Raw genomic sequence first — 23,837 nt, 5'->3', positions numbered from 1 at the left:
AGTTCAGGAAGTCGCCATTCCAAGGTTCTGCCAAGTTTCCTAAAATCCCCCACCCGCCTGCCTTATCTCTCCAGCCTCAGGCCAGCTCCCGACATTGCTGGTCCCTCCCGTGGCTGGAGTGCTCCTCACCATCCTCTGACCCCCCCAGGCTCCCCCTTCCTCATCCCAGAACCTTCTTTCTCCCGCCACCAGCTTCTGTCTACCTGATCCTTCAAGACCTGGCTTGGTATTCACCTTCTTCTCCATGAAGCCCACTGGCCTCTCCTGCCCCACAGTCCCCTGCACGTGTCAGCAGCTGACATGGCTCATTCTGTGCACTTCCATTCTGGCTGCACGTGAGACCACACCTCCGTGACATCATGGCCTCTGACTTCTACTTCTCCTGTGGTCTCAGGATTGAACCCAAGTGACAAGCCAGTGTTCCCTGGTGATGGTTGGCCAGCCCACCAAGGTGGGCCCGGCGTTCACAGCCCCTGAGAGGTATCCCCTGGCACGTGTCCCAGAGCTCCTCCGAGGGGTGTCTAAGGCCCACAGAGCAGCTCCTGCGGGCAGTGGGAGTGGGGAAGCTGGGGTGGGTCACAGTGGAAGCACACACCAGAATGACCTGAGAAAAGATGGCCTCCTGCATGCTCCTGTCACCTCTGTCCATGTCCCTGTCCTTTTGGTTCTGTGACCTGGTGAGAGGACACTGCTTAGAAGCTCCCCAAACCAGTTCTTCTCCCTGTCTTCTGTAATGCTGACCGCCCTGATGGAAAGTGACTGGTGGCTGTCTCTGAATGTCGCATCTGATGTGACAGATGGCAGCATTTGCCCTCGGGGCCCAGGTCTGCAGGTTCTGGCTATGACCCTGCCTCCCGCGTGACGGCCACACTACCCACGCACGTCACCTGGGGGCTCACGGCAGGGCCTGTGGAGCAGAGGCTGTGCATCTGCCTCTTGAGGAGACCCTGGGTTTGCCCTAACTTTGCGCCTGCTTCTGCCACGTGGGTTTCAACCTGAAGCAGACTGCTGTCGCCTGCAGCGTGCACCACTGAGGAGGCCGGGCCTAACTCCTCGTGTTTGCAGAAGGCAGTCAGGTGCCCTACTGAGGTCACCTGTGTCCATACTGTGTGTGGAACTGGCACTCAAGGAGGGTGGCAGATGAGGAGGCCGAGCGATGAGGTCAATGCTCGCTGTTCTGGGGGTGGCGCTCCAGGGGTCAGGGGGCCAGGGCAGGCCGTTCAGGAAGGCGGATGTCCCTCAGCGTTTGCCATTTGGGATGGCGCACGATCCACTTTCCACCCAAACTAGGAAAGTTCCTAGACTGTTTTTCTAACAATAAATAATAATTAATATGGAGTTCAATCCCTTTGTGGGAAAATTTGGACCAACACAGATCACCTAAACAATTTATCTTAAGAATGTTCCATCTCTTTCCCGCGCGCACATACATACACACACCATTTGTGTTCAGATGAAAGTTTCAACAAGAGATGGATCAGTGCTTCCTAAACCTGAAAGAACCAGAGCAGGCGTGCAGGAAACCAACAGATTATCTGAGGCATCTGCCTGCTGTGCACAGGCAGTCAGGAGAAGATACACAGGAGGGCGAGCGCAGCGGCTGCTGTGGAATTCCTGGGTGCACCAGGCTTCTGCACCTGCTCCCTGGAACTGGAAGGGTCGGGGGCAGGGGCATCCAGGGCAGCAAGCAATGCTGCACAGAACTGGAGGAGGCGGAGGGGATGGACAACATCGATGTCTGGTGGGTCTGAGGTTTAGTCCCTGCAGTGACAGAAGTCTGCCTCTGTGTGTGCAGCTCCTCTTCTTCCCTTATCAAATTCCTCTGCTCCCAGGAAAGATCACTGCCACAGCGAACGCGTGGGTCTTGGCTGGCCCACCCCTGGGCACTGGAGACAAGAACTCTCGCTGCTCCTGGCTGCGTCTCCAGGACAGACACACTGACTCCTGGGTACCCAGTGGATGATTAAATGGAATGGGAGGAAATCATCTTTGGGAAAAACTTGCACTCCTCTCAAACTTACCTTGAGCACAAAAAGGCCTAAGTTTGGGGGGAAAAAAGAAATGTCAATATTTCCTTCAAATTTGAAATTGTGGTTTTTAATTTATGTCTTGACCTCCGGGGACAGACGGACGCGTCTTCTTGCACGGTTCTCAGGTTACCCTCCCCCGCGCATCTGCATCCTGTTCTCTGGAAGGCACCATATATCACGGGTCCTCCAACCTCGGCCGAGAGGGTGGAGGTGGAAGGAATGGAGGCCGCTCTGGTTCCTGGGGTTTTGCTGGGCTTCGAGCAGGAAGGTTTGCAAGCCCCCAGCCCATCCCAGGGAGCACTCGGTGTCTCCCAAAGTTAATAAATGAGGACACAAAAGAACATTTGCGCCAAGCCGAGATTCGCAGTTTGGGTTGCAGTCACTCCCCTGCAGTTGGTACTTATTTTATTTCAAGACAGGCTCTGAGCCCCCAGGAATAATAACATGCATTTCACATAGTGTGGGGTCTGGTCTTCGGGAAAGGCCTAACTGGCTGCATGTGGGGGTGTGGTTGCCTTGATGGTATTAGGCATGAAAAAGAGATGGATTTATAGCAAAAGAAGTGCCAGGGGACCCGCTATTATCTCAATTTGAGAATCAGTTTAATCCACAAGAGGAGTCTAGATATCTTTGTTTGAGAATGCAGACCTTTATTTTAAAAGTTAAGTATAAATAAACTTCATATAATAAGGGATATATGATATCCCTCATATATGATAGGGATTTCTTTTTTTGAATTTTTTGGTAGTTGTGGACGGACCTCATGCCTTTATTGTTTATTTTTTTATGTGATCAAACCCAGTGCCTTATACGTGCTGGACAAGTACTGCACCACTGAGGCACAGTCCATAACAGGGGTTTCTCAGCTGATGTGTTGGCACTGATAGAAAATCCTAAAGTCTGAGGGCATCCGAGTAACCTCGAGCCTAACGCTAAATATTCTCCCACATGATTTTTAGTTGGGACGTCACAACAATGCTACCCTTTCCCTGGAGAAGTCAGGATTAGAGAACTGAAATGGGATGCATTTCCAAGTCCTCTGCCTGCTGCCGCCCCACCCCCGCCAGCGACCACCAGCTTCAGGCCTCACTCTGTGGCTCCCAAGACATCTGCCCACACAGATGTACCTCTGATGCGTGGAATATTATTTCCTTAGCAAAAAAAAAAAAAAAAAAAAAAAAAAAAAATTCCAAGCCGTCTACAGGACTCAGTTTCAGAATTTTCTTGGAATGTTGTGAAAATCTGTGTTTTTGCCATGGGAACATTCGGAGGTAGAAGTCTGGGTGGCTCCAGTTACAAAATGGTATGTCTGAAGTCGTCTTTCTAAACCGGATATTCTCAGGCCTCTAGCTCTCCTCCCTGCGTAGCAGTAAGCCCAGGAGAGGAGGGAAACCACCTTTATAAAATCCCATTCATCCCCACCTTTCCTCTCTCTCCGTCCAGCCCTGTGCATACTAGAAAGTGCCATGTGGTTCCCTCCTGCTTCTCCCACAGTACCCTTCCAGTCACCCTCATGTGGTAGCCCAGACTCTGTCAGGAACCTTCACTTTCAGATATTTTCATTGTCATGGCCAAGCTTTGAAATCTTTGATACTTAACACCTATCCAAAAAAAAAAAAAAAGGTGGATTTTTTTTCATTCATTCTGAAATGACAGCTTTTGGAGAAAGTCTGGCTTCCCCCCAAGCCACTGCCATTTTGGGCTGTCTGCTCTGCTCAGCTTGCAAACTGAAGCCCGCAGCTGCTCAGACTCCAGTGTCTGACCTCGTGCAAGATCCCCTCGAGACTGCTCTGCAAAGCAATGAGCCTACTCAGTCGGGAGATCTGAGAAGAGGTAGTGTTTCCAGAGCGACACCAGCTTGTCCCCTCAAGCTTCTCAGGAGTGGTAAAAGTGGCCGACTTCTTCCATTCTCTGTCCAGGTGCCACGGAAGCAACTTCATGTGGACCTGTGTGCACATGAAGAGATGAGGGTGGAAAGGCACTGGCCAGGGAGAGAGATCACCTTGAACTTGAGGCCTTTTTGCCTTCTGGTGGATTGTTCAGAGGTACGGAGACACCACCCACCATGGGTTGAATCGTGTCCCCACAAAGGCAGATTCAAGTCTTAACTCCCACACGCATGGCCTTACCTTGGAAATACATTATTTGCAAATATAATCAAGTTAAGATGTGATCACGCTGGAGTAGGTAGACCCGAATCCACTGACCCGCCAGACTGAGCAATGCAGCTGCTAGCCAAAGAATGCCAAGGACTGCCAGCAGCCCCGGGAACCTAGGAAGAGGCCAAGAGGAGCACCCTCTTCAAGGCCTTCGGAAGAGTGTGGCCCTGCCAACATCTCAATTTTGGATTTCCAGCCTGCAGACCTGTGAGAGACTCTATTTCAGTTGGTTTAAGTCACCCAGTTTATTACAGCAGCCCCAGACGACTAAAACGCCATCTTTGGCGTCCAAGGCTCTTCCATTGGGATTAGGCATCCTTGAAGGTCTCTGCACACAATGAACAGTGAATTCTCATCCGAGCATCGTGTGGTCAGAAGTAACAGAGAAGCCGCTGCGAACAGGGGCAGCTTCCCTTTCCTGATGGCAAGAAAACAGACTCGAACGGACAAGTGGTTTTTATTGTAATAAGAAAAGGAAATGAGAATGAGGGAAACAGGACAATTCCACATTCTACTTCCTGTGCTACAGGATAAATTTACATCTTTTCAATGAGACTATAATGCAGTTACTTTGTGTAATTAAAAAGTAATACAGGGCTGGGGCGATAGCTCAGTTGGTAGAAGCACAGGCCCTGGGTTCGATCCCCAGCACCACAAAAAAAAAAAAAAAAAAAAAAATGTAATACAAGAGAAGGTCTTCAAAAGAAAAAATAGCTACATCCAGCTAAAGATAGAGTGTGTAGCCAATGTGGATACTATCTTTTTTTTTTATTACTTGTTTATTTTTTACAGACTGCATTTTGATTCATTGTATGCAAATGATTCCGTTTCTATGGTGGTGCACAATGTAGATTCATACCATTTGTGTAATCGTACATGTACATAGGGTAATGCCGTCTCTCTCAGTCCACCAGGGATACTATCTTCTCGTCCAGTGGCTGAACCCAGTGAGGTTCTCATGGTATAAGCATGGTGGATTTGAATGATCAGAATCTGGACCCAAGGTTGTCTCCTGCTAGTTGTGGGTGAGGACCCAGACCCAGAGATGCTTATGCTTACTGATGGGAAAAGGAAAAGTTAAAAAAAAAAAAAAGAAAGAAAAAAACCTTCTGCTGTATAAAGGCTGCATTGGTTTGGAAAGGACACCATAATAGAGCTTCACAGAAATGGATTGATGGTCACATTGTTTGTGTACCTGATAAGCCTCCTCATCTAAGTTTTGGGTAAATTGGGCAGAACCATATCTTACATTTGCATTACTCACTAATATGTCACTGAAGTTCAATATATATTTGTTTAAGTACACTCTAAATTTCTTGTTTAAAATCACAGATATAGGTGAGAAAGATTTTTTAATTGGTGAAATGAAATTGCAAATTTCTCCAGAGCAACAGGACCAACAGGATGTATGTACTGATAGAAAGACTTACATTAAGGAACTGGCTCATCCAACTGTGGAGGAGAGGTGAGCTCAAGATCTGAAGGAGAGAGCTGTAATGTGCGTCCAAAGGCAGCCTTCAGCTCACAGGAAGGTGTGGAGAGGTCAGATTTTTATTTTATTCAGACCTTTATCTGATTGGATGCAGCTGGCCCACATTAGAGAGTGTAATCTGCTTTATTCAAAGTCCACTGACCTAAATGTTCATCTCATCCCAAAAATACCCTCATGGAAATTTTCCAAAATAACATTAACCAAAGAGCTAGGTTCTGTGACTATCTTTGTCCATTTTGTGTTGCTGCACAGAATACCTGAGATTTGTAAAGAAAACAAATTCATTCTCACAGGAGGCCAGGAAGTCCAAGATCATGAACTGGCATCTGCTCAGCCACTGCTGAGGGTTGTAGTCCTATCATAACATGGTGGAGGGTGTTACTTGTCAGACAGAGCAAGCATGCTAGTTTGGGTCTGTCTTCCTCATCTTACAAAGCCATTAATGGTATCCTGGGGACTCCATCTTCATGACCTCATCTAATTCTAATTACCTTCCAAAGGTCCCACCTCCAAATATCATTAACATATAAATTTGGGAATCAAACTTCCAACACATGAACTTTAGGGGGACACGCTCAACCTTGGCAAGGGCCCAGTCAAGCCAGCACATAAAATCAATCACAGAACTTCTTTCAATCATTATTTTTCACTGACTGCGCCACTGTCATCTGGGGAAAAACAATACTTCTCTGTGCAAGGCTGTCCCCAGCCCTGTCCAGCATTTAACATCCTTACTCCCTTTCACTGAACAGCCACGGTGGTCCTTGTTATTGTCACAAAAAAAAAAAAAAAACTGAACTGTGCCCATGCCTTCTCCATCGCCCTCCAGGGCTGGCTCTGCCCGGCTGGAGGACCTCTGGTCCAGGCTGTCTCACTTTGCAGTAATGCTACCAAAACACAGGCAACATGGCAGTGAGCACGGGGCTTCTCTGGTCTAGATGAGCAGCCGTCACATGACTACAGCCATCACCTAATCCAGGGGTCCACATGTTTTCCTGTGAAGGGCCAGAGGGTCACTATTTTAAGCTTTGGAACCACGTGGTCTGTCAGAAGTGCTCAGCTGTGCAGCAGCGAGAGGAAGCCAGGACAGTACAGGAATGAACGAACGAGGGAGTGAGGGTGGCTGTACTCCAAAGACCTTTACGTATGGACACTAAAATTTGAATTTCATTTAATTTTACATGTCAGGAAATATTAATCTTCTTCTGTTTTTTTGTCTAACCACTTAAAATATAGCCAGGTATAATGATACATGCCTGTAATTACAGCAACTCAGGAGGCTGAGGCAGGAGGGTGGCCAGTTTCAGGCCAGTCTTATCAACTCAGAGAGACCCTGTCTCAAAATAAAATAAAAATGACTGGGGCTGGGGCTCAGTGGTGCAGGACCTGTGGGTTCAATTGCCAGTACTTAAAAAAGAGAGAGAGAGAGAGAGAGAGAGAGAGAGAATAAAAATTTTTTCAAGGTTTTTTTTATTCATTTTTATTGTAAACAAATGGGATACATCTTGTTTCTCTGTACATGAAGTAGAGGCATACCGTTTTTGTAATCAGACATTTACCTAAGATAATAGTTTTTGATTCATTCTGTTATTTTTTTCTCCCCCCCACCCCTCCCACCTCTCTTTTCCCTCTATACAGTCCCTCCTTCCTCCATTCTTGCCCCCTCCCACTCCCCTTATGTGTCATCATCCGCTTATCAGCGAGATCATTTGTCCTTTAGTTTTTTGAGATTGGCTTATCTCACTTAGGATGATATTCTCCAATTTCATCCATTTACCTGCAAATGCCGTAATTTTATTATTCTTTATAGCTGAGTAATATTCCATTGTGTATATATATACCACAGTTTCTTTATCCATTCATCAATCGAAGGGCATCTGGGTTGGTTCCAGTCTGGCTATTGTGAATTGAGCAGCTTTGAACATTGATGTGGCTGTATCTCTGTAGTATGCTGATCTTAAGTCCTTTGGGTATAGGCCAAGGAGTGGGATAGCTGGGTCAAATGGTGGGTCCTTCCAAGTTTTCTAAGGAATTTCTACTCTGCTTTCCAGAGCGGCTGCACTAATTTGCAGCCCCTTTTCCCCCACATCCTCTCCAACACCTATTGTTGCTTGTATTCTTGATAATCACCATTCTAATTGGGGTGAGATGGAATCTTAGGGTAGTTTTGATTTGCATTTCTCTTATTACTAAAGATGGTGAACATTTTTTCATGTCTGTTGATTGCTTGTAGATCTTCTGTGAAGAGTCTGTTTGTTTCCTTAGCCCATTTGTTGGTTGGGTTATTTGTATTCTTTGTGTAGGGTTTTTTGAGTTATATATTCTGGAAATTAGTGCTCTCTCTGAAATATGAGTGGCAAAGATATTCTCCCACTCTGTAGGTTCTCTCTTCACATTCCTGATAGTTTCCTTTGCTGAGAGAAAGCTATTTAGTTTGAATGCGAATAAAATTTTTAAAAATAAAATGTAAAAACTATTATCATGGTATAATCAGAATTTAACTCTCCTCTGATATGCCTCATCCCTCAAAAACTCACTGTGTCCAGCTGAGAATTGAACAAAGGTTTTACTGAAGTCTCATTGAATTGAACCAAATGAGAACTGAACAATTATAGAACTTTTCAAACTGTTTTTTATCAGCAGAAACATTTTGGAATTTGAATCCGACAGAATCCCTAGTGTTTGAAACAAATGTAGTGGGGTTTTTTGTTCGTCTGTTTACATATATACATTTTTAGTTGCAGGTGAACACAATACCTTTATTTTTATGTGGTGCTGAGGATCAAACTCAGTGCTTCATTTGTTCTAGGTGAGTGTTCTACCACTGAGCCACAACCCCAGTCCCAAATGTGGTGTTTTATTGGCAATTTTTTATTGTTGCTATTGGTACCAGGAATTGAATCCAGGGCACTTAACCACTGAACCACATACCTGACCCTTTTTAATTTTTATTTTGAGGCAGGGTCTTGCAGAATTGCTTAGGGCCTTGCTAAGTTGCCGAGGTTGGCTTTGAACTCATGATCCTCCTGCCTCAGCCTCCAGAGCCACTGGAATTTTAGATGTGTACCACCACATCTGCTTATTTTATTTTACAAGTTCAAATTTATAAATTTTGCATATTTTGATGAATATAACATTTAAAGGGAAGCTGCAGATGACCATGTTAAGTTACTCTGATTAAACTGATCCACGTGGTTCTGAAGCTGAACCACTGATCATATCTAACAGTAGTTTTCACTCTTATTCATAAATATCAGACAAAAAACACCAAAAACTCACAATAAGTGACAAAGATAAACTCATGGCTCAACATGTCAGAAACTGCTTCTGCACAGCTAGTTCCTCTGGCATGTTGAAACCATGCTCCACAATTTTATGTGAGTGGATAAAAGCAAGTCCAACTCTTTAAAGGATAGAGGCTGAGATACAAACTTCCTTACCACTGGCATATTTGCAATAAATGCAAACTTCCTGTCAGAAGGAAGCCAGAAGCCAGAAGAAGCTTGAGTCCTAGGTGAGCACAGAGGAAGCCCAGTTTAATCCTCAAGTTATCTCAGTGTCTGTGCCGCTCTTATGGTAGTTTTTTAATAGATGGAAAACATTTCACTTTTTAAGTTGTGGTAAAATACTTGTGGCATAAAATTTACCATTTTAATCATTTTTAAATGTAAAACTTGGTGGCATTAAGCATTCACATTGTTGTGCAACCACCACCTCTATCCACTGCCAAAACACTTTCATCATCCCAGACCAAAACCTGAACCCCCAAACACTGATCCCCACCCCTCCCCCGCCGTTACACACCAGTCGCCTTTCTGCCTCTGAGACTTGCCTGCTCTAGGTACCTCGTATTAGTGGCATCACACAACAGCTGTTCCTCTCTACCTTGCTTATGTCACTTGCTGTAATGTTGGGGTCGTCCCCATTGTATCATATGTCAGAACTTCATTACTTTGTAAGGTTGAATAACCCCGCTGCAAATATACATCACATTTTATCTACCCGTTCCTCCATCGAGAGACATTTTGATTATTTCCCCTTTTGGCTCTTCTAAATAATGCTGCTGTGAACACTGGGGTATAACTATTCGAGTGTTGCTGTGAGATTTTTGGAATAGATCTAGGAGGGGAACTGCTGCGTCCCACAGTAGTTCTATGGAATGTCCACACCGTTTTCCACAATGGCTACACCATTTCACCTTCCTACCAGTAATGCCAAATCCAGTCTCTCCAGATCCTCACCAACGCTCGTTTTCTGTAAGTTTGCTTTGCTTGTGATAATGCCGTCCTAAAGGCTGTGAGGTGGAGCATGTCTTAGCTGAGATTTCAGTGGACCACTTGCGGTCCCTGAAGCACTTTCACGTCACTCCAGGCCACTCTGGAGTTCCACAGATCACAGTCTGAAAGCCCAGGATTGGAGTCCTGACCTTTTCTTGCATCTGCATTGACTTCATTCCAAGAAGCAGGTGAGCAGCTGCCGTCAAGCTGGCAGCTAGACCAGTGAGGGAGAGAGATGCCTCGGGCAAGGGCTGAGTGCCGAGCCCTGGTGCAGACCAGCCAACCGCTCCTGAAGACCGTCACCCCTCCATTAGTATGTACAACTATAAGGAGCCAGTTAAAAATGTGGGAAAAGGGGCTGGGGTTTGGCTCAGTGGTAGAGAGCCTGCCTAGCATGTGTGAGGCCCAGGGTTCCATCTCCGCACCACATAAAAATAAAATAAAGGTATTGTCCATCTACAGCTAAAAATATGTATATATAAAAAGTGGGGGAAAAACATATAAATAAAAGAGCAGTCATCCCTCTCTCCCTCCCCGCTCCTCCCCTGTTCTCTTCCCTCTCCTTTCTCCTCCTTCTTTAGCCCATATCCATCTCTCTCCCCACCACACACACACTCCAAGCAACCATTATGCTCCACTCAGGGTTTCAGCTCCAACATGCGAGAGGTGATCCTGGATTGAAATGTTTTAAATCAAGAGCAGTTTGGGATCAGCGAGGTTTAATTCAGGTAGACACACTGACAAACCAGTGGAAAACATCATAGCTCCTGGTGGGTCCCAGGCATTCCTGCAGGGGCTTCCCAGCTCCGCTCTGCCCGGGTCCTGCAGCCCACCAGGCTCTGCAAGGCCATGGCTCTGCTCAGAGCAGCAGCTGCCAAAACCTCAAGCTCACTCCAGCTCCAGGCTGCTCATGTTCTCCCTCCCCACTCCCCCTTTGAGAGCTGAGGTACTTTTTGCTCCAAGAGGAAGAAACTTCCCCTCCAGTAGCCCTGAACTGAGATGGCCCCTTTGCCTCCTGAGTGCAGCTCTGCCTCTCAGAACTCATATCAGATGCCCCCGAGGTCAGCCCGAGGGGTCACTTTTATCTCTCTTCCTACCTCACCTCACCTCATAGTCCCTCTTGCCTGCGGAGCTGCCAGGGCAGTTAGTGCCCCTGTCTCTGGATAAAGCTCCCTCTCTCCTGCCAACCACAAAAGGTTCATGACCCCTTCATCATTCTGTAGTGTGTCCTAGTTCCCAGAGGGCACCAAGGACACAAATATCCCCTCAGACACCCAAAGGGTCTTGAAGCCTCACAACCAAACGAGGCTCCCAATAACTAGTTTATGAATCAGGCTGCAAATAACAGATGATCCCTCCTCAACTGGCCTAAGCGAAAACAAATATCTGTTATCTTGCAGAAATCCTGAGGTAGAGCAACTCCAGGGTGGGCTGATTCAGAGGCTTACTAACTCTCTTCAAGGTCAGAAGTTTCTTCATTTTCCTACCAACATCTTCATGGTAGTTCCCAAAAGCACAAGAAGGTTGCCACCTTGCCAGTCATCTCATGCAGAAACTGCACCACCCAGAAGAAGGAAATGCTTCATCATCTCCATTACTCTCTTTAGGAACAAAGAGCTTTACCCAGCAGCCCCCTGGACATCTCCTCAAATCCCATTGTCCCTGACTGCATCACATGACCTAACTCAGCAAATCATTGCAGAGAGATGAGGCCACCATGATTTTATGTTTTTCCAGGTATCTCCTAGGACACATACACCCATTTCAATCTTCAGGGAAATGGGTAGTTTTCTGAGAAAAAATGGGATTCTATGAAGAAGAGGGAAGGAGAGAAGTTGCAGAGTCTGTGAGGTGGTGGGCAGATGGGGCCACTACACGTAGCTTTAGGATCACTCCTGGAATCTATCACATACTGGCTTTGCTGTTATATTTTTCACTCTTTTCCTTTTTTACATAAAAAATGTATAAATACATTCTTGTTTAAATAATATATTCAATGCAGATATGCAGGATTCCCTTCAACACACTCCCCAATCTCGCTTCCCTCCCAGAAAGCAGCTCTGCCTCCTTTTTGATGAGGCCTCTTTCAGTCTCCTTCGTACATCTGCATACAGACACACACACGCAGGGGCTTGGCTTTGCTTTATACATACATGGTGCCTTGTCCTGCTGCTGGCCTTTCCCACTTAACACTCAGTACCTGTTAATCCACTCCACTAACTGGAAAGGCTATCATTTCGCAGTGTGGATATTCCTCTTTCTTGCATTTTAACTAGTTTCCAGTCATGAGCTTTAACTAGATTGTAACCATCCTGAGGCCATATTTTTCTTCTATTGCTCTGCACTTTCATACAATATCTTCCTAGAAAGTGGAAGTCAATTCAGAGTAACTGGTGGAAAGATTCCCTCCTCCTCGCCAGGTAAAAGTTGTTCTAACATTTCTGACTGCCTCGGGTGGAGCCCTTCTCCCAGTCGCAGAAAGGGACACAGCATCATCAGCTTACCGGTTTTTCACTCCTCTGCCTCTCAACAGAAGAACAAGTCAATCGCTTTGCACAGAAAAGTTATCAATTCTGCACTGTTTCTTTGGCAATGTTTTCTGGGTTCAAATGGCACACCATCCCTGAGCAAACCATCGACTGGAGCACCTGGCTACTGGCAAAGTTACACATTATCTCCTTATTCAGTTCACACAGGAGCATCGGGGCAGAGTCATTAACAGCTGGCACTTCCTGCAGAACCATTTCAAGGGTTACTAATGGTGTTCACAGACCACTGAGTTGGAACAGTTATCCATATGCCTAGACACACACTCCTAATAACCTTTTCCAGGTTTCTTGAGGCAGTCAACTACATAAAATAGATTACAACTGAACCTATTCTAGACCCTTTGGAGGGTTGAAATTACTTCAATATGAGGCTATCACCTCAAAACAGACCAACCAGATTTAGGACTGGGATGAGCTTCTCAGGGCAACCATTCTCTAGGCAGATGTTGGTATCCAGACTTGCTGATAGCGTCAGTGATTATGATCTCAGGTCTCAGTGTGGCTCCTTGTACTTCTGAATCTGCCAAACTTCCTGTAGTAGCAAAAAAAATTACCATTGTGCAGAAGCAAAGAAAATAAACACATGGCTCACAGATGTGCCCCCCAAATCAAGGAGGACTCTGGAATACTAGGCCATAAAAGGAAACCTGGAACAATGAAAGAAAATCAAGTAATAGGAATGAGACTGAAATTGGCCTGTGTCTCTCAGCTGATGATACACAAGGGGAAGTTTTTTGATCAATCATTTTAATTAACATTTATCATGAAAACTCTGCTCCCTACTACTAAGAAGTCTACAACTGAATTTGGGAACAACAGTACTCACATATGAAAAGTTGCACAAAGACACAAATCAGGATGGGATCAAGACTGAATAAATGCCCATTGTGGGGGTTCAGAGGGACAAACCACTAAGATGGCAACACCCCGCTTCCAAACAGTGCTGATAATCTGCTGGAAACACCCTAAAAAGATTATGACCATGCCTGCTCACTTATACAACCATATGCAACTTTCTCTGGGAGTCCAGCCTGGATCTCTTTGCTAACATTCAAGCCTTTATTTGTATCTACTGGGGCCAGAGGCTACTTCCCCCTGTGTTTCTACCATTTTCCTTACCTCAAAATAGCCACAACCACTGAAAAGCTTCCTTTTCCTTCTCCCCTCATCTATACCCCTACTACCTCACTCCAATTTGTTGCTTTCAAAGGAGAACAAAGAATCAGGAGACAATCTCTTGTTAGAAAGGGGTAAGAAGGTTCTTTAGTAGGTCAGGGCCTTACTTCAAGGATTTGGTTCAGGGTGACTGTACAGGCTCCAGCACTCCCTGCCCTGTTACTGGTGTCCCCAACACCCCAGTGGGTGTTTCTGCAAATAAATATTGTCCCAACATTGAATTACATAGCTGCAGACCTTGAGATTCAAAAGGGAAAGATGAAACCTTCACAGCAACTTGGAGTTTTCTTTCAGGGGGAATGTTCTTTATGAAATGTTTTAACTGGTAATTAAAGGTGGGCAAAACCTTTCTGGTATAATGGATTTTCCTCCTCCCCAAGGCTGTCCCTCAAAAAGAAACAGGCACAGGCAGGGCCACAGGGCTGCAGGGCCTGTCCTCCTGACTAGAGGCAACTGGTCCTGCTAGTTTATGGTTTGGTTCACTTTAATTTCTCATGTATCACCTTTCTAGGAGCTACAAGGCCCAACGATCTGGATACAGGCCAAGAAGTCAAGGACTGTTGAAGCCACAGTCTCCACTCTTCTACTGACACCACCGACCACCCAGCCCAGTCAAACCATATGGCCTCTTGTTTTCCTGATGTATGAGGTGGGTAGAATGCTTTTCCCCCAAAAGAGGACTCCAAGGGATTAATTAGTTAAAATCTGTAAACATGTATCATTATAATTATTATTCCAGTTTCTATTCAAAACTGACCTGGCCAGAAGGAAAGAAAATACTGACAAGGCCACTAAGGATAGCTGCCTCTGCTTTTTCAGTATTTCCAGTCTGGTTGGTGGGTGAATGCACCCAGAAACTTGCAGCTTCTCTGGCTCACAGCCGTTTCTGCCAATTTGAAAATGAGGCAGCTGAGAATCCTTTTGAAACCTGGACATAACTGGATTCTCGGTGTTTGCAGCTTTTGCTCTACTAAAGCCTGGACACCCCCCTTCCCCCCACACACACACCCCAAGTCTGCAGGGGATAACAGCATGTATACAGTACGGCCTTAAACCTTTACATTCTTGGGTTGCATAGATGGCCAGTAAACAGAATTTTGGTTTCTAAGGTGTCAATCCAAAAACAATGTCCCTCAGATGTGAGGGAGAGAATTCTGAATGTTCAGGCCAGCACTCCTCGATAGTAACTCTCCCTCCACCACATTTATCTTCATGGGAGTCTGTGGGCGGGTGCTCACCAAAGCTCCCCTTCTCTGCTGCTGAAACCATTGTCCCACCTCCATTCCTGCTTCCCTGCAGCCAGCACCACTTCCAAACATCAACCCCTCTCCTAACTCAGTCCAGAGTAAGAGTAGACGCTGATGTCGCTCTTCAACCCCAAGGCGCCTTCAGGCTTGCCCGCTACTTCCGGTCTGAGCTCCTCCAAAGATGGCTGACACCGGAAGTTCCGCGCTCAGTGAGGCGGAAGTACCGCACACAGGCGGAAGTTCCACACACAGTGAGGCAGAAGTTCCACACACAGGTGGACGTTCCGCCATACAGATGGAAGTTTCCGCACAGACGCAGAAGTCCTACTGCACCTGTGAGGCTGGGGCCTCCTCCAGGAAAATCAGGTCATAACCAGTGAGCACTACAGCCATGCCTAGGGCCAGGTGGAGGCAGCCTAATAATTTGACACTGTTTAAAAGGGTGGTTTTAAAATATTTGTTCCGTATTTACTTAGAGGAAAGGCTCAGTGCTCTAAATAAATAAAGGAGGGGCCCACCAGGAGGAAAGGCCCCAGGGAAGGAACTTCAGCCACTCCCTTACTTCCAACGAATTCATTTCTGGGCCTAAATTTGCAGCCTTCTCTCAGTAAAATGAAAGTCCCACGATGAATGGCCCCTGCCTGCTCCACAAGGCAGTGTCCTGGAGCAAGTCCCCACTCTAGATTTCACTGGCAGAGAGTACAGAGTGTGATGTGTGTGTATACATACTTACGTGTGTGTGGTAATTATATACAACTTTTAAGAAAAAAATATTTTTTATTTTTGTTGTTTGTCATTTTTAGATATACATGACAGTAGGGTGTAGTTTGACATATTATACATACATGGGGTGCAACCCATTACAGTTTTGATCCCATTCTTGTGGGTATACATGATGCGAAGTTACACTAGTCATGTATTCATATATGAGCTTAGGAAAGTGATGTCCCATTCATTCTACTATCTTTCCTATTCCATTCCTCCTCCCTTCCCTTCCCTTCAGTCCTCTTTGTCTAATCCACTGAACTTCCATACTTCCCCTCCCTACCCTCCCTTATTATGAATTAGCATCCACATATCAAAGAGAACATTCAGCCTTTGGTTTTGGGGGATTGGCTTATTTCACTTAGCATGACCTTCTCCAGTTCCATCCATTTACTGGCAAATGCCATAATTTCATTCTTCGATATAGCTGAGTAATATTCCTGTAATATTGTGCATCTACCATTCATCTGTTGAAGAGTGCCTAACTTGGTTCCAAAGCCTGGCAATTGTGAATTGAGCTGCTATAAACATTGATGTGGTTATGTCACTGTGGTATGCTGATTTTAAGTCTTTTCAGAATATAAACCAAGGAGTGGGATAACTGGGTCAAATGGTGGTTCCATTCCAGGTTTTCTGAGGAATTTCCATACCACTTTCCAGAGTGGTTGCACCAGTTTGCAGTCCCACCAGCAGTGTATGAGTGAACCTTTTCACCACATCTTCACCAACATTTATTGTTACTTGTATTCTTGATAATTTGCCATTCTGACTGGAGTGAGATGGAAACCCAGTGTAGTTTTAATTTACAGTTCTCTAATTGCTAGAGATGTTGAACTTTTTTTTTCATATATTCTGAGCATTCGTGTTTCTTCTTCTGTAAGAACAGTGGTATCATAATGAATCAGCACTGTGTAGGGTAGAATTAGAGAGAAAAGGAAAGGTGTGTGTCTCTCTTGTGAAAGTTCACAGTGCCACTGCTAGCCAGCACGCTGTGTTTATGAAGCAGGGCCAGACAACCATTTTCTATTTACATAACCAACCCCAAGCGCCTTTCCTTTGGTTCCTTTTCCATACCGTAATTAAACACTTGGGTAGTTGTCTCTGCGTTTTTTCACATGGTGATGGCCACAATCCCTGGTCGCCGTGGGTCCCTGCTACACATTGTACTGGGTTTTATGGGGGTCCCCTGAGGCTGCTATTGCTTGTTTCTAAAAAAATATTCACTGGCGTAGGTGAACTGTTGATATTGCCCATGTCTCTTGAGCTTTAGGGCACTACTCCTTTGTGAAATCCCTTGTTTCCGGGTATGTCTGACTGATATTTGTTACCATTTCTTCTTGCTCTTGATGCTCACAGAGGGCACCTTGTTCCATATGAAATGATTGCATATTTTACTTTAAAAAAAAAATGAAACCACATCAAAGGGCATGAGGATATAAGTGAAAGTCCTTCTCTCCAGCTTTGACACTTGACTCCCCTTCCCAGAGGTGACTGTTGTGAACAACTTTTTACACACTTTTCAGGATTCTCTCAGCACCATGAAAATGCATGTGCTGCTTTTTTCACACAAATAAGATCGGGCTGCAGCTATTGTACCTCAGCTTTCTTCCTTTACTTCATATTGTGTCTCAGAACTCCTTCCACGTTAGCAGCTAAAGTATCTGATTTTTAAAAAAAAATTTTGAGACAGGGTCTTGCTAAGTTGCTCAGGTTAACCTTGAACTCTTTATCTCCCTGCCTCTGCCTCCCAAGTTGCTGGGAAACAGGCATGTGCCACCATTCATGGCAGCATCTAATCTTTAATGTACATTCAAAGTTGCTGAGTTAAAGAATATTCACAGTTTACATCTTGATAGAGATCACCAGATGGCTTTCCCAAAAAAAAGCATCGATGGTATGATAGCACACCCATGGCCATTCTTAAAGAGCAGCAAAGTGGCCAGCTCACATTTACTTGTAAATGGAAACCTGTGGCACCTTAGACTTCCCTTCCATCAAAGCCAGCTGATTTGGCTGGATCAAACCAGAAACAAGTTAATTATGGAATGCTTGCTGTGCCTTGTTTCTGAAGCTACATATACAAGACTTGGCAATTCAGAGTGGTTTTGCATTTTCTTTTCACTTTGCTTATCCAGGTTCCTCTTGTCCCAGGGCCATTTTGGCTTGCTCTTTTGTGTGTGCACTGAGCAGGGGGAGCCACTGTGAGGGGTGATGGTGCAGAGTCCCTGAAGAGCCCCTGAGACTTGGCAGGGCTGGTGGACTCTGGGCAAGCTGCTGACTGCAGGCTCAGAGGCTGGGGCTCCCAGAAGTTTGCTGTTCTTAGGATTTCTTTTGACCTTGATTCTGAGGTTCCCTCCCCCAGCAGCTCAGGTGGGCTCTCAGCTGTGCTTTGAAAGCTATCTGGGATAAAGAGCCACTAAAAACAACACCACCAACAAAAAAAAACCCTAATCTCTTATGGGTTGATATTTTTTTAAAATACCGGAACTTTTGAATTACTTTTTTAAAAAGAACTATAAAGACATTAAAAATATGCTTTTTTTTTTCCCCATGGTAGAGATTGAATTTAGTGCCTTGCCCATGCTAAGCAGGTGCTCTACCACTGAACTACATTCCCAGCCTCCCAATTTCTTTTTATTAGACTTAACAGACATAACATTACTTTTTTCTCATTACTATAAAAGCCTTGAAATGCTTACTGTCAGTGCCTGTCCTCCTTGGAGATCGATAGAGTTGGGATGCTCTGCTCTGAGCACATTCTGAAAGCTTCATGGGCTTCCACTTGGCCCTGTAGCTTGTATCACTTTTCTGGGAGAGTGATTCTCACCCAACAGGGAAAATTTAGGTTTTTAGCTATGGAAGTCCTGGGTCAATATCCAGCATCAACATTGAACTGGGGTTTAAGCATAATTGGGGTTATGCTTTTCCACCCAACTTGTCCTGTCTAGACAAACAACGGATCTGCTATCTTCAGATTAGAAGACATCATATTCTTCCCTTTAAGTAAGACTTTTTATTGTATTTAGATCCAACACTAGCCCTCCTATCAGTGCTGCTGTCGTTTCTCTAAAACCCACTGCAGACTAGTCATGGAGATTGACATGAGTGAAATGTGACATCTGGGTATGTGGATAGAAGGGAAGCAACAGTTTTCTCTCAACAGTCGACATTTCAATTTACTTTTCAAATAATTTTACACTTTGCAAAATATATCAGATAAATATTAATAAAGAGAAACAATGGACTTCAGCTCCTCAAATTATGACATTGTTAAGTCTTTTGTTTTTAAAAGAGGTAGACTATTTCAATTTTAAATACTTGTAGAAAATTGGTTTTCAGACTGCCTTTCAGAGCCTGAAGAAGCAGATCACAGCGGCATCTAGTGGAAGTTAGTGGTATCACAGTCGGAGTCAAGTAGCAAAAGAACGGGATTAAGGCTCGAGTTTTCCTGGTTTTAGCATTTTTAAAATTGGGATGTGGCTCATAATAGATTTTGTACTATGATTAATTAAAACTTCTTTATCAGTGATCTTTCACCTAACGATGACATCGTAGTTCCATCAAAATATAATTTTTCATACAATCTTTTATAAGATATCATTCATTCCTCCACTCTTCCAGTAATATTTATTGAACTTCTACTTCGTTTCTGGAACTTACTGATTTCTTGTATGTATGATATTAACTGCGAGTGTTTTAGTTGCAAGAGTTCAAAACTCTTGATTGTAGTGCATAACATAGGCCTTTCTCCTGTCTGAAACATTGAGGTACTGATATTAATAAGACACTACTCCATTATTTTAAAAATCCATTATTGCCTAAACCTAGTAGTTCTGAACAATGACTACATGTTAAAATCACCTGTAAAGTTTTCTAAATTATCACTTCCCAGAACACATTCTCAGAGATCTGAATTTTTGGTCTAGGAGTGGGGCCCATGCATTAGGAATTGTTAGAAGCTTTCCAAGGAATCTAATATGAGCCTGGATTGAAAACTTTTCCTTCCTTCAGGTCAGATGCATTCAAGATTACATACATGTTTTAATATAAATAGTTTCTATTAAATATTCAGTGGGAAATATTCAGTGCTTTGTTCCATAGATAGTAAGTAGTCTTATCACCATCATATTTGTGAATGCAAATAAAGTACCTATGAAAGCAGCAGTGGAGAAATGAAGCCATGCTATTTAAGGGGAAATGAGTCCCTAAATACATTCATGTCAAATAACACATGACTTGTGTCTGCTTCTTACACATTCACTCACACAATATCATTTGAAGTGAACACCACGACAAGATCAGGAATGCTGGCGAAGTGTAAGACAGTAGCTATAAAATTTACAAGATGTCACAGTAATATATCTCTAACATACCATAACCCTCTCCAGTAATGCCTATTCACAAGCGGGGGAAATCTCAGATATCATTTCCTTGCAATGCTCTTTTCTTGGCCGAGGGTGAACTCTCCTAATTCCAGGACTGACCCCTGAGCATGCTGCAGGGATGGCATAATTGTTCCCGACCTCTAGCTAGTGCAGAAGTAAAATGTGACACCACCTCAGACCACAATGGGGGTAAGAATAGTATTTCATGAGAGCCAGCTTGGAGAAGAAAGGATCTCATTCATTTCTGGGCCCTTTTTCTTGCTAATATTGTAATCTTGGACAAGTTACTGGGCTCATTGAATCTCTTATTCCCCAATATGCAAAACTGGGATAATAACACCAGAGTCGAGGGTGTTAGAGTTAACACAGTAAACACGAAGCACATAATGAGCAGCCAATGTGGTGGTGTTACTTTTACTCATGGTGATTTCTTCTCACTGTTCTTAGTTTATTGTGTTGTTTTTCAGGATATGGAAAGCAGAAAATTAGTATTAACCCCCTCCAGCCTGCCTCACCCAGCATTTATAAACTGGCAAGCAGGGTCCAGGCCTGGGATCCAAGTTTAAACCCTAGTTTAGCCCCTTTTAAGTTCCTTGGATTAGGCCAGTAAATAACCTTTTAAATTTCTAGGACTTTGTATATATTCAGTGCTCTCTCATGGCCACATAACAAAGTCCAAATGTACACTCACCTCCATGACCTCCTTCCATCAGAACAGCCTCTATCCAGGGCCAGAGCCTGCAGTTTCCCTTCAGATAGAGAAAACTGTGGATTCTTTCATTTAGGCCCAGGCTGCTGAAAAGAGAAATGAATGGGGCCCCTGAAGTCACCACCAAGCCAAATAGTGACCCTGTGAGAGTGGACTGGGGCTGCGTCCATGTCAATGCAGCAGATGGGGAGGGGACAGGAAGAAGGGGCCTTCACGTAGGAAATTGTGATTTTCTTGGGCTCCTTCCCTAAAGCCCACATTTCCAGTTCAGTTTCACAGTCCCAGTCCCAAATGTCCCACTGACTTCCCAAGGGACTTCTTCTCACTCTCAGAATCCACCCAATATCCCCAGGTCCTTGAATGTGACCCTCCCTGGGTCAGATGACCGGGGCCATCTTGGTGTCTCTTGGATTTTAACCTGTTTCTACACCCCACACTAGGGTATCCCAATCATTCCAAGAGATGTGCCATTAGCAGAGATCCCCATGATAACATATTCTGACCCTGCAGATGTGTCGCTGTAAACACGTAATTTTCTTCACATTTCATTTTGCTGCTATGAGCTAGGAAGATACAACTAAAGTAAATATGGGCTTAGATGAAATCATTCGACCCTCAGATAAGTTCAGCCCTTCTTCAAAGCAAAGAAGATCGCTGGAAAGTTCAAAGAAGATCGTTGAAAGTTCAGGATGTGGCAGGTAACCAGCCAAATGGAGAGAGATCACTCACTGAGAGGATGTGCTATGGACTTGCCGCCTATTTGAGAGCTGGGTCATCTTGGGTCACCCAGACTCCATGAGTTTGTTTCTCATCATGAATTGGGATCTAATAATACCCTCTGCATAGAGTTCTGTGCGGATTAAATGAAACGATGTAAATGGAATCGCTGGCACAGATGGCGATTATTATTAACACGTAATGAGGCATCTGTTTGAAACTTGAGAGTAAACATCAAGAAGGATCCACAATTTACTATGGAAAGTTAGTTGACTTTTTAAAAAGAAAAGAAAATATGAACACAGAGTAGGTGCTAAAAGAACGGAATGTCTTTCCCTGCTGATTGTTGGTCAGGCCATGGCGGCATGTGTCTGCAGGCATCTCCGAGGCTGCAAAGTCCAAAGCAGTCTGGTGCCCAGCCTGACCTCGGACTAGCTCCAGGATGAGGTGGGTCTGGGAAAACCTGATCCTGCCCTTCATGCATCCCCTGATTTCTGCTAGATCTGGTGTGGGGCTCCTGGATATGGGGCTGTGTTAACTCGCCTTATTTACAGGCTAAAAAGGGGGAACTTTGCAGCTAAGCCAAGGCAAACACCACTGTGAAAACCTATCCTAAGTTGCCCGGAGGTGCTTCCAAAAGCAAAGCAAACATTATAAATGAACAACATGCTCTAATTCCCCTCTTCAGGGAACCAGAATGGGAAGACAAGTCAACTCTCTTTTTGCGGCTGGGGCAGCCTGCTGGCTTAGCACTGCCAGCAGTGGAGACCCTCAGATTCTCCCTGACAGCCCCTGATTGTGTGCGAACATCCCTCCACATCCAGAGACAAGGAACAGTTGCTGGAAACAACTGATCACCTGGGAAGCACTCAGTCACTGTTGGCTTTGCCTGTTGGACTCTGTGAGCTGTGTGGCTAGTATTGTCTTCTGCTCCACTAGCAAGCCTAGAATGAACACCATAGTCTGTGTCCAGATCGCCCTTACCATGCATCCGAATCACCCGTCGGGCTAGCCCGACATCAGAGCAGATTGCCAGCTCTACCTCCTGAAATTCTGATTCAGCAGGTCAAGTCAGAATACAGGTGTCCACAAGTGCCCCTGCAGACTCTGGGGCAGGTGGGCCTCAGGCACACCCTCAACTCTGAACTCTACCCAATGACTCTGCCCTAATCCTGCTCATTTGTTATTAATATCCTAAACTGACTCAGTTCCTCCTGGCAATTCTCTGTAGGAACCCAACCCATAGAGCAAAGAGGCTACATTACATTTGTGCAGATTTAAGTGAACACTTATTGACTGGTCTCAGTTTCTGGAATGTGCACAGGGTAGAAATATGGAAATATCATGGTCTTGGCCTTCAAAAAGCCCAATGTAGTTGGGGAGATGGTTTTTTGGTGAAATACCACAAACCAGAGAGGCAAGGCGGGGATTCACAGTCCTACAAAGGACCTCAGAGCAGCCTGGCTGGGAGAAGAACCCACCTGTGTGGAGATGTGCTGGGTCCAGTGCCCAGAGAGGGAGGAAGACAGCATCAGAGGGCACAGTGGCCAGAAGGGCAGGGGATGGAGAACCATGGATGGGAACCCGTTGGCGGTAGGAAGATGTTTGTCAGGGAGGGTGCTGAAAAGTCAAGTGCAGTCATTTGAACTTGAACTTGGACCTGGCTAATGGACTTCTTAGTATGATGGTAAGAGAAGGGTGTCACCTGTCTCCAGGGACAGAAAGGATTCTGCTGGGAAGGGTGTGGTCCTAGGTATGCAAGCTGTGAGGCTGGAGCTTCCCCGAGGATTTCCATGTCAGTGAGAGGGGGTCACTGGGCAAATGATGCTCCCCCGATTTCATGTCTTTCCCAAAACCTCAGGATGTGACCTCTTTAGGAAATAGTGTTGTAGATCTGGTAGTAAAGTTAAAATGAGGTCACCCCGGAGTACAGCAGGCACTAATCCCACTGGGACTGTTCAGGCAGCCCCGGGAAAGTAGCACAGGGGGCTCAAGGGAGAAAAGAGGGCTCAGGGCAGGTTTCAGGGTGGCTGGGCTGTGGCGAGCAGTCCTAGGGCTGGGGTGGAGACCCAGGGACCCTGGTAGTTGTCCATATCTGCTTCTGAGAGCATCTACTGAGCCACAGGGAGCCACGTCCGGGAGGAGGAAGCCAGTCTACACAGTGGCCTTACCCCATGCTGCGTTCCTGTGCCTCTCCTTTCCTTCTCCATGAATTTCCTAAACAGACATCATGGGAGACACATGATTAGCGGAGGTCTCCAAGCCTCTTTGGGAAATGAAAGAATTTCTCTGGTGATTGAGTGTGTGCCAGGTGACTGTTAGGAGTGGGCG

General features: G+C 45.1%; 1 protein-coding gene across 2 annotated transcripts in view; it reads left to right on the top strand.

Annotated features, from left to right (window-relative positions):
* The window catches only part of Cldn14 (claudin 14), a 96,966-nt gene that overhangs the window by 42,852 nt on the left and 30,277 nt on the right, over positions 1-23,837 (top strand). For both annotated transcript variants that reach the window (XM_047564873.1, XM_047564874.1), the window contains one exon: positions 14,195-14,332. The gene's annotated coding sequence lies outside the window, so the exon portion shown is untranslated. The remainder of the gene's footprint in view (positions 1-14,194; positions 14,333-23,837) is intronic.

The sequence above is a fragment of the Sciurus carolinensis genome, chromosome 9, assembly GCF_902686445.1.
Source record: "Sciurus carolinensis chromosome 9, mSciCar1.2, whole genome shotgun sequence".
Classification (NCBI taxonomy): domain Eukaryota; kingdom Metazoa; phylum Chordata; class Mammalia; order Rodentia; family Sciuridae; genus Sciurus; species Sciurus carolinensis.
Note: the sequence above shows the minus strand (reverse complement) of the source record. Positions and strands in the feature narration are given on the sequence as shown.